The sequence below is a fragment of the Piliocolobus tephrosceles genome, chromosome 9 (genome assembly GCF_002776525.5).
Source record: "Piliocolobus tephrosceles isolate RC106 chromosome 9, ASM277652v3, whole genome shotgun sequence".
NCBI classification, from domain to species: Eukaryota; Metazoa; Chordata; class Mammalia; order Primates; family Cercopithecidae; genus Piliocolobus; species Piliocolobus tephrosceles.
In genome coordinates, this window is record NC_045442.1 from 6,427,872 (window position 1) to 6,436,775 (window position 8,904).

General features: G+C 45.5%; 1 protein-coding gene across 2 annotated transcripts in view; it reads right to left on the reverse strand.

Annotated features, from left to right (window-relative positions):
* DOCK1 (dedicator of cytokinesis 1) overlaps nt 1–8,904 on the reverse strand; it is a 553,659-nt gene that overhangs the window by 82,076 nt on the left and 462,679 nt on the right. The window lies entirely within an intron of this gene.

Consider the following 8,904-nt stretch of genomic DNA (forward strand, 5'->3'; position numbering starts at 1 on the left):
CTATTGAAGGAGGAATGACTTGCTTTATTTTTTTCACCTGAAATCTCACATTAACAATGTTTATTGTAAAATAACAACCTTTTGATACTAAACACTACTATCCTGCTCTTTACAGAAAATAATTCTGCAAAAGATAGTTCTTTTTGGAATCAGATACAAGGGAGAACACTTGGTAGTAGCCCAGAAGTTGGCATTTCAAGGCAGTCCCATCTCCCAGGTGGTGGCATGATCCAGACAGACTTCAAAGACTAAATATTTGATGAGGGCTGATGCGTCAGGACAAATAATAAAGACACAAAACTAAATTAAATTTAATCAAAACATGATTCAATTTCATGTATGTTTAATGAGTACAGACAACACGAAAGGTACAGAGAATGCAGAGAAATGTGTCTTCTCCCGACATGGGCAAACACGCAGGCATTTAAAATCGCTCCTCCCTGGTCAATCCGAAGGGATCTGAACGCGGAGTGTAGGTTATGAAAACGGCATGTTTTCTGTGCTTCCAGGTAAATCTAGCCGTCACAAACACCGGCAGTGGGGAAGCTACAGCTACCTGGGTGTGCCGCTGATCAAGTTTCAACTGAAGAACTTAATGATTTCCAAAAAAAGTGGATGAATGGTAAGTCAATCACAACACAGCTGATTCTCATTTTACTAACCCTAGTCCAAACTGAGTAATTTACACAAACACCTGGCCACCCTATTCTGTTTATTAGCAAGAATTCAATACCAGAGATCCACAGCTAGCCTCCAATTCCAGGATCCTCGTTAATTTTTACAGAACACACTCGAATTGATTCGCTAGTGTGCTGTGAACTGTTACTATAATCAGAATTAAATGATCCTGTCCCACTAAATTGGAGATAGTACACTTGCTGATAGAGCAGAGCTGGTTTTATAAAAATCATGCTTATTATCTTCCTTGTAAATGCACATTGTCTGCTGATTTGCAACAAGGTTCTCTATGGCTGGGATAAAATTAGCAAGGGTTTCCTGTGTTGCTCAAAAGGTGGCAGAGGCTCACTCACATAATAAGCAAAACCATTATATTTTCTTCTCTTTTCTGAATCACTAATATTGCTACAAAAATATTCACAGGGTGTCCAACTTAAAATACTGAACAGAGAGTCTCTAAGTGTCTGATACCAGCGGTCCTCTGAGAACATGAAACAAGAGAACACTTATGGACAGAAGGCCTTTCGGAAAGTTGCTGTTAAATTGAACGTGATGGAATCAGGGGGCTGAGCTCAAAGTGGTATTGACATCTTGTTAATTCAATTAACTTGGAAAGGAACCACTGCTTTTGCCACTCACTGCCCCAGTTAACCATAGGCTATTGGCACCTATTTGAAAGCTCATGGAGAGAAGGATCCCAGTAGTGGCTAATCCAAAAGCCAATTATATGTGGTTTGGAATGCATAAGTTTTGTTTTGGGTGAGATTTACTATTCTTACTAATGCATCTATAATTTTATACATCTGTAATGTATAAAATCAGCCTGCACTTGCCAGCCAGCCAGCCAGGACCATGCTTTACATAATAGAAGAGCTCTAGCGTTCTGTGGGAGTGCAGCAGGAGGCTGGGCCAGGGTGGAAAGGTTTGCACAGATCACTCACCGCCTTGACGGAGGGCTCCGAGGTCATCAAGAGCTGGGTGAAATCTGAAATCTATGGACATGGTCTGCTAAGTACATTAGCAGAAGGGCTTATTTGACCCTTTACAAATAGACCTTAGCACAATGCTGCTCTTTGCCCAGAGTGCTCTAGTTTCTCCTGTATTTGAAGAAAAAATGCTCAGAAGATACTGCAGGCAGGGGCATGGTGTTGGACCACCTCCTGGTTTCAGAGGGCACCAAGGAATCAGACTCTCTCTGCCTTCTCTCCCGGGAATGGGGCCAATCTGATGAAACTGCACAACCACACCTTACCCCCTGAGGATGTGCAGGAGGAGGTGGGTGGGAGAAAGTTGCTGGACTGCATCTGGGTAGAAAACATGGTTAAGAAGATGAAAGCCACAAGGTTCAGCAGAGAGAAGCGTGGCACCTCACAACCCTTGGGACTCCAGGCGCCCATGCTGACATCCTTGAAGTGACTGGTTCCTCTCGATCCATCACTTGAGTTCCTGTGCTCAGACACATTCATATCTTTATATATAGAGCATTCCTCTTGCCTAACTGCTCTGGAAACTTAATTACATACTTAATTAATCAGTGGCACTTCATCCCACATTCAAAAACCTCCACATCCTCCTACATCCATCAAGCAGGGGGCTTGCTGACCTTGGAGCTCTTGTGCAACACTCATGAGCCTGGAGGACCCAGAGCCACTCATGTGGAGCTGCCTGGCTGGGGAGCTGTCCATCGCAAGCCATAACACCTTGCTGATGCCTGCGACAGGTGCAGCGGCTCCTTACATCTACATGACACAGATCAAAGAGTGACTTTAGGGCTGCATGCAATTCCAGTGGACTCTGGGAACATGGCCTCAAAATTAGTCCTGTTTAATTTGGTTAAAGGGGATTATGGAAGTTTGAGAATCTCTTTGCTAGAGGGCTTTTAAGAATGGAATTCAATATAGTCACTGCTCCCGGAGTCAAGGATATTGATTTCCATGGCCTCTCAGACCATCTTTGGGTCTGGATTCAATGAAACAGAAGCCTCTTGTGCCGTATTTCCTCTTTAGACAAGAATTATTTTGACATTGAAAGCAAAAATAAACAAACCAACAAATAAAATCCCAATGAATTAAAGAATAAACAGGATAGAATTGCTACCAAACTCATTCACATTCATATTACAGTGGAAAATACATTGGCCTTTCCACCAAGTGGCAGAAGCTGACGACATTCACCCGGCTATTCAATTACTGGCTTCTGGTTACCGGCACGGGCAGCATGAAGAGATTATTCAAACAGGAGCTTGGCAACACTGATGACACAAAGATTACTCATGTTCTAATACTGTTACGACTAAATGGGAATTTCTGGAAGTTGTGCAGCATTTTACTGAGCCTCACAAAGATGACAGAAAATAGCTCCATGATTGAAAATATTATTTTTGCTGGGCAGCTTTTTCCATTCCATTTTTATTAATGGTCTATGGCCCATATGGTCATTTGCTGCAATTCTCAGCTGTTAGTTCTGTATTTTCCAAAGGCATAACAAATGGAATTCTTTAAAAAGATGCCAGGAGGGAATTTAAAAGTATGCTTTTTATTATGAAGCAAAATCCAGTATGAGGGTGAGACTTGGAGTGTGGTCCATGGGAGGGCAGGGTTCTTGGTGAGGTAGGGAGAGTCAGCTGAAGGCCAGGGGAGGGCTCATCTCCTGTGACCAAGGGCAGGCTCGTCCAGGTGGATGGTATAAGGGACATGAAGACCCCAATGCCTCTCCATATCTCCCCTGCCAGCTTCTCAGTTCCGAAATCTTACCAAGTAGGATCTCTCCTTTCAAACAAGTGGAGACTCCTAGAGTCCTGAGTTTAGGGGTAAACATGCTACTCTCTGGACTGGGGTGGGGACAGGGTGAGGGAGTGAGATGACCACGGCTGTGGTGGTGTCTTGAGGTGTTGGCCAGCTGTAAGGAAAGGGGGCAGAGAATGTGCCCTTAGGCACCAGGACAGGAAGAAGCAGCAGTGGGGGGATGAGTCAGGAGAATGGCTGGGGCATCCGGGTCATAAAAGATTCACAGAAAGTGCTGGAAGAGCCAGGATGACCACAGGCAGCTGGAGCACTCAGAGACAAAAGAGGCAGAAGAGATGAGAAATGGGTTTTTGCTGAGGAGCGGCAGTGAGTGCCTGAGGTCAGCTCGACAGAGCTGGCTCCGGGGAGGTGGTGATGAAGCTCTGCCAAGGCCTCCAGACGGAAGGTCTCTGATGCTAATGGAACTCCCCTGTGAAGGGCCACGTTCTGGCAGGAGCTTGGCCAGACAGACGCCTGGGAGGCCCCAGATGTCCACAGTGGCCTTGAGTATGGACAGGGCAGGGAAGTGGCACAAGAGTGCCCAGTGATGTAGGGGGTGGCTGATGACAGCGGCCACAGGGCTGGGGGCCACCTCAGGGGCATGGCTACAGTAGGCATCCACTGGGGCTTCCCACATGTCTCCCCACCTCCCTCGGCCTGCAGTATCCACACTACAAGCACTAGGAGGAAAAGAAATCCCTCCACGGGCAGCAGCCTCCTGGCTGTACACAAACAGGGCTGGGATGGGAGAGAGGTGTGAGACTGCTAGAGCGTCACGCAGCGTCCAGTCGCTGGGAGCGCCTTCCTGTCAATGGACCGGAGCTCTATGGCTGTGGACCCAGGCCACAGTGAAACATATGACTTTGAAGGTAGGAGGGATTTCTAAGAAGAATTCACGGCCACTGTGCACATCTGGGGGCCTCCCATCTCACAGGCTTCTGTCTGGCCCAGCCCCTGCAGAGCACGGCCCTTCACTGCGGGCTTCCACTAGCATCAGGGACCTTCAGTCTGAAGCCTTTCATGGCGCTTCATCACCACCTCCCCAGAGCGAGTGCTGTCAAGCTGACCTAAGGCACTCACTGCAGCCCTGGACACAGTGTCCCAGGCCACAAGGAGGACATGGCCCGTGAAAGGATAACTCCATGCCACCCCATCCTGCCGCCGAGAGAGCCCACTCAACACATGGACCCTGGAGAAGCAGGATAAGGGCAAGGCTGAGCCTATTCCGAAGGAAAATTTGTGCTCTTTCTTGCACAAGTGGAGACAGGAAATCAGCAGGCTCCTGAGGAGGTGTAAGGGAAAGAACGTTCTGATGAGACGCCCTCCGCTGCGGCTGAAGAGCGCGAGAGCAGAAACTCTGGGCAATGTTAGAAAAGCCAATTTGTAACACATGCTTTTAAAATGCCAGTAATAGTTTGGTGCAGTTAAATCTTGAGTAAAATAGCAGGTTTTTCTTCTGAATCCAGCAGGTCTCCTCTCTACTCCAATTGTAAGAGTAAAATACAACCTAGACATACATATTATTTCATATCTCACAAACAGTAGCACATTAACAGCTCCACTCCAAAAGACATAGCAACCGTTAAAACGTAAGCTCTATATGGGTTCAAAACACTCAAGTGTTGTAAAAATAAACCCCCTAATGTCTTCCCCCCACTCCAGTAGGGTTTGCACATCTGCTATAAAAGTGGAGGCAACTGAAGCCCTTGCTGAGGTGACTAATAAGGTGAGGTAACTGGGCTTGTGGCAGAGGAGTTAGGCAGCAGCCGACCATCCCCATCCCAGAAGCTCATGGATGGAGAAGCAGGTGGGGCCAGCCCTGCACCAATGTGCCACACACATGCCCACTCTACACATTTGCCCACATCACCAACAAAGAATAGGGGCCATCCCTTGTGCTTCAGAAGACCAGCTGAGAGGGACGAGTGGAACTGGGGGCAGAAACGACTTAGAAAACGTAGACAGAGCAAGTCAAGAGGCAAATACTGTGGCCCAGGAATAATCCTGGATTAGTGCAACGGTGACTGTGCAGAGGATGGAGGCTGCAGACTAGACAGAGGGAGGATTGACGAAGCTTCACAAACGACTGCCACGGAGGCCAGGGGAGCAAGCAAAGGCCAGGCCAGCGTGACCCACAGCCGGAAAACCCAGTGACAAGGAGACTGGCAGAAAAGGGGACGATGCTACAGGCTTGGGGCATTCCAGCTGGGAAGCTGAGGTGGGCACATCAAACAGAAGAAAACTCATCTTTTCCCAACCACAGAAGCAGATTCACATCCAAGAGAGATTTTTTCTAAAACAAGGGTTAGTTTTTCTGCGTTCATTTTAAAGATCTTTAATGTACGCTATCCCTTGTCTGCAGAGGTTCAAGCAGATGACAACACAGATAAACAGGTGACTCTGAGGCAACAGTTCAGGCAGCTGACCACGCTCGGTGGGTCCTTCTTGTGGGTGAATCTGTGTCTTCACGCTTATGCTTGGATTTACATACATCCAAGCACGGCATGTTGCATGCTTGTGACATAGTCTGGTGTGTATGAGATGGAACTAAATATACCACCTACTTCATCGTATTACTCAAAACCAGTTTGGTTTCTGGAAAGATGTTTCCTGACGCTGGGTGGAGTTTGAAGCCCAGTGGGAAGACAGTATTTAAAACGGTGGCACAAATTCTGTGGCTCTCCTTAACTTCAGACCATTTCCTAGCAAACCTGGGGCCCCTGCAAATTGGAGAAAATGAACCACTTCCTCAGAAGATTATTGTAAGATTTTTTAAACCTACCACAAGGCAGCCATGAGACAAAAGAATGTGAGGGAAAAGGGGAACAATTCAGAAACCAAACTCCTATTCATCTTTATTCTAACTGCCCTTAACCTTATTTTGACCCAAAGACTGCTTAAAAAGTGACAAATGGAATGATGTTTTAAATACTTTTGATCTTAGTTTTCTGTGCTAGTGACATTTATCTATATAAATACACTTTCCCCCTTAGCCTGATTCTTTAGTAGCAATTTTTCACAAAGTCCTTCTTTGGGCTTGATTTATATAACATTCAAAAAGTCAGATGAATTTTCTGCCTAGGAAAAAGCATTTAAATTATAATTTGTAGCTCCAACGAGTTGGCAGTGAAATTGGGGCCATGATATCGTGCCAGCAGCGACAGAGATAGGGCAAATCTTATGGTACTAACATCAAACCATTTGGCAATAATATCGAAAGTTACAAAAATATTTGAAATCAGTAATTACATTTATGAGAATGTATACTGGGAAAACTTTCAAAATAAATTCAAGCTATATGCATGCATGTGTTCACTGCACAGTTATTCGCAGCAGTGAAAATCTGCAAACGACCTACATGCTCAGTTATATCAAGAAAGTGATAGTTAATTTTATACCATCAGTAATATCACTAATATCATGGTTGCTATGTTGTAATTAAGGGAAAGCTCTTTGATATATTGTCAAACAGAAACAGCATTAATAAAAAAAACTAAGTATAGTATTTACAATGTTGTATTAGTACAGTCTTTACACCAACACTTTGTATATACACAGACTGAGAGTGAGCCAGAGAAACAAAAACAGCTATTCTTACGAAAATGAATTATCTTTAATATTATTAAAAATAAATACAGGGAGACCTTCTGCTATCTTGGAAAAAAAGAGAGAATGGAAGGAAAGAAGGAAGAAAGGGAGGGAGAAAGGAAGGAAGAAGGGAGGCAGGTACTAACACCACTCATCCCAGCACAACTGACATTACACTGGGGAAGTTAAACTAAAGCTCTCCCTACTGTCCACGGTTAGAATAACGTGAAAGTAACAGTCACCTTATAAAAAACTGCCTAGGGCTGGGCACGGTGGCTTACTCCTGTAATCCAAGCACGTTGGGAGGCCAAGGTGGGTGGATCACGAGGTCAAGAGATTGAGACCATCCTGGCCAACACGGTGAAACCCCATCTCTACTAAAAATACAAAAATTAGCCAGGCGTGGTGGTGCACGCCTGTAGTCCCAGCTACTCAGAGGCTGAGGCAGGAGAATCGCTTGAACCTGGGAGGCGGAGGTTGCAGTGAGCTGAGATTGCATCACTGCACTCCAGTCTGGACAACAGAGTGAGTCTCCGACTCAAAAAAATAAAAAACTGCCTAGTGGAGCAAAGTGTAAAAAATAAATAATGATATCCTAGCCAGGTGTTAGGCTCCTCTGCAATGGGTTTGGAAGCACGGTTGTGGGTGTGTGGAGGTTGAAGGAAACGGCTCCAGCAGTCAGACTCTGTTCATCTCCTGTGAGCTCCTCCCCGGCTTCGGGAGCAGCCCGGATGAAATGGCCACGCCCAGGTTTGTATGCAGCGTTGGGCCCTATGGGCCTGCAGACACTGGGGGCTCACCCTGCAGGCCGCCCCCTGCACTCCACACACACCCAGACCAAGGGAGGTTTGAGCCCTGAAAGAACAGCAGCATCCACAGCTGCCTTTTACGGTGCCAGGCACCATGCTAGGGGGTGTACAGGTCTGACTTTATTTCATTCTCACTACATGCCTTTCTGGTAGATTCTATTTCATGCCAAGATTACAAGCTTGAATTGGAGACTTAAAAGATGCTGAGTGATTTGCTGAAGACCCAGATAATACCTGGCTAAGCCTGTGAATCTCAGTCTCCCTGCCCTCAGTATCTAAACTCAACTTCTACTCACAATGTGGAGACTGTTTTGGTTTCATTTCTCTTTTTTCTGTTCTACGAAAAAGCAAATTCATTCTTCATGGATGCTGCCTTCGTGTGATATGATGAAGATGACCAATGAAAATCTATAAACTACTCAAAGCTCTCTTAAATGATAAACTGCAGAGGTGGGTAAGGATAATATACCCTCTAATATTAGATCCCACCAACATTAAACTATCTTGATTGATGAAGTTTTGATTTCATTATAGGAATTTTTCTGCAAATTCCTCTAAAATCGATGCAAAATGCTTAGTATGTTGACTTGAATTGCTATAATAATTTGTAATTTTTATGTATTTATTTAGAGACAGGGTCTGGCGCTGTCACCTAGGCGGGAGTGCAGTGGCGTGATCACAGCTCACTGCAGCCTTGACTTCCCTGACCAAGGCGTGCACCACCATGCCTGGCTAATTTTTGTATTTTTTGTAGACACGGAGTCTTGCCATGTTTCCCAGGCTGGTCTCGAACTCCTGAGCTCAAGTGATCTGCCTGCCTTGGCCTCTCAAAGTGCTAGGATTATAGGCGTGAGCCACCACATCTGGTCCAGTATAATAATTTTTAAAAGGTATCTTTCAATTCAGAGGACTCCCTAGCACTTGGGCTTCTCCTAGGTCTCCTGCAAAGCATCATGGCCAAACCATTAGTACCCTAAGGAGAAAGTCATACCATGTGCATGTGTGGGGATGTGCATGTGTATGTGTATGTGTGTGGGGATATACAT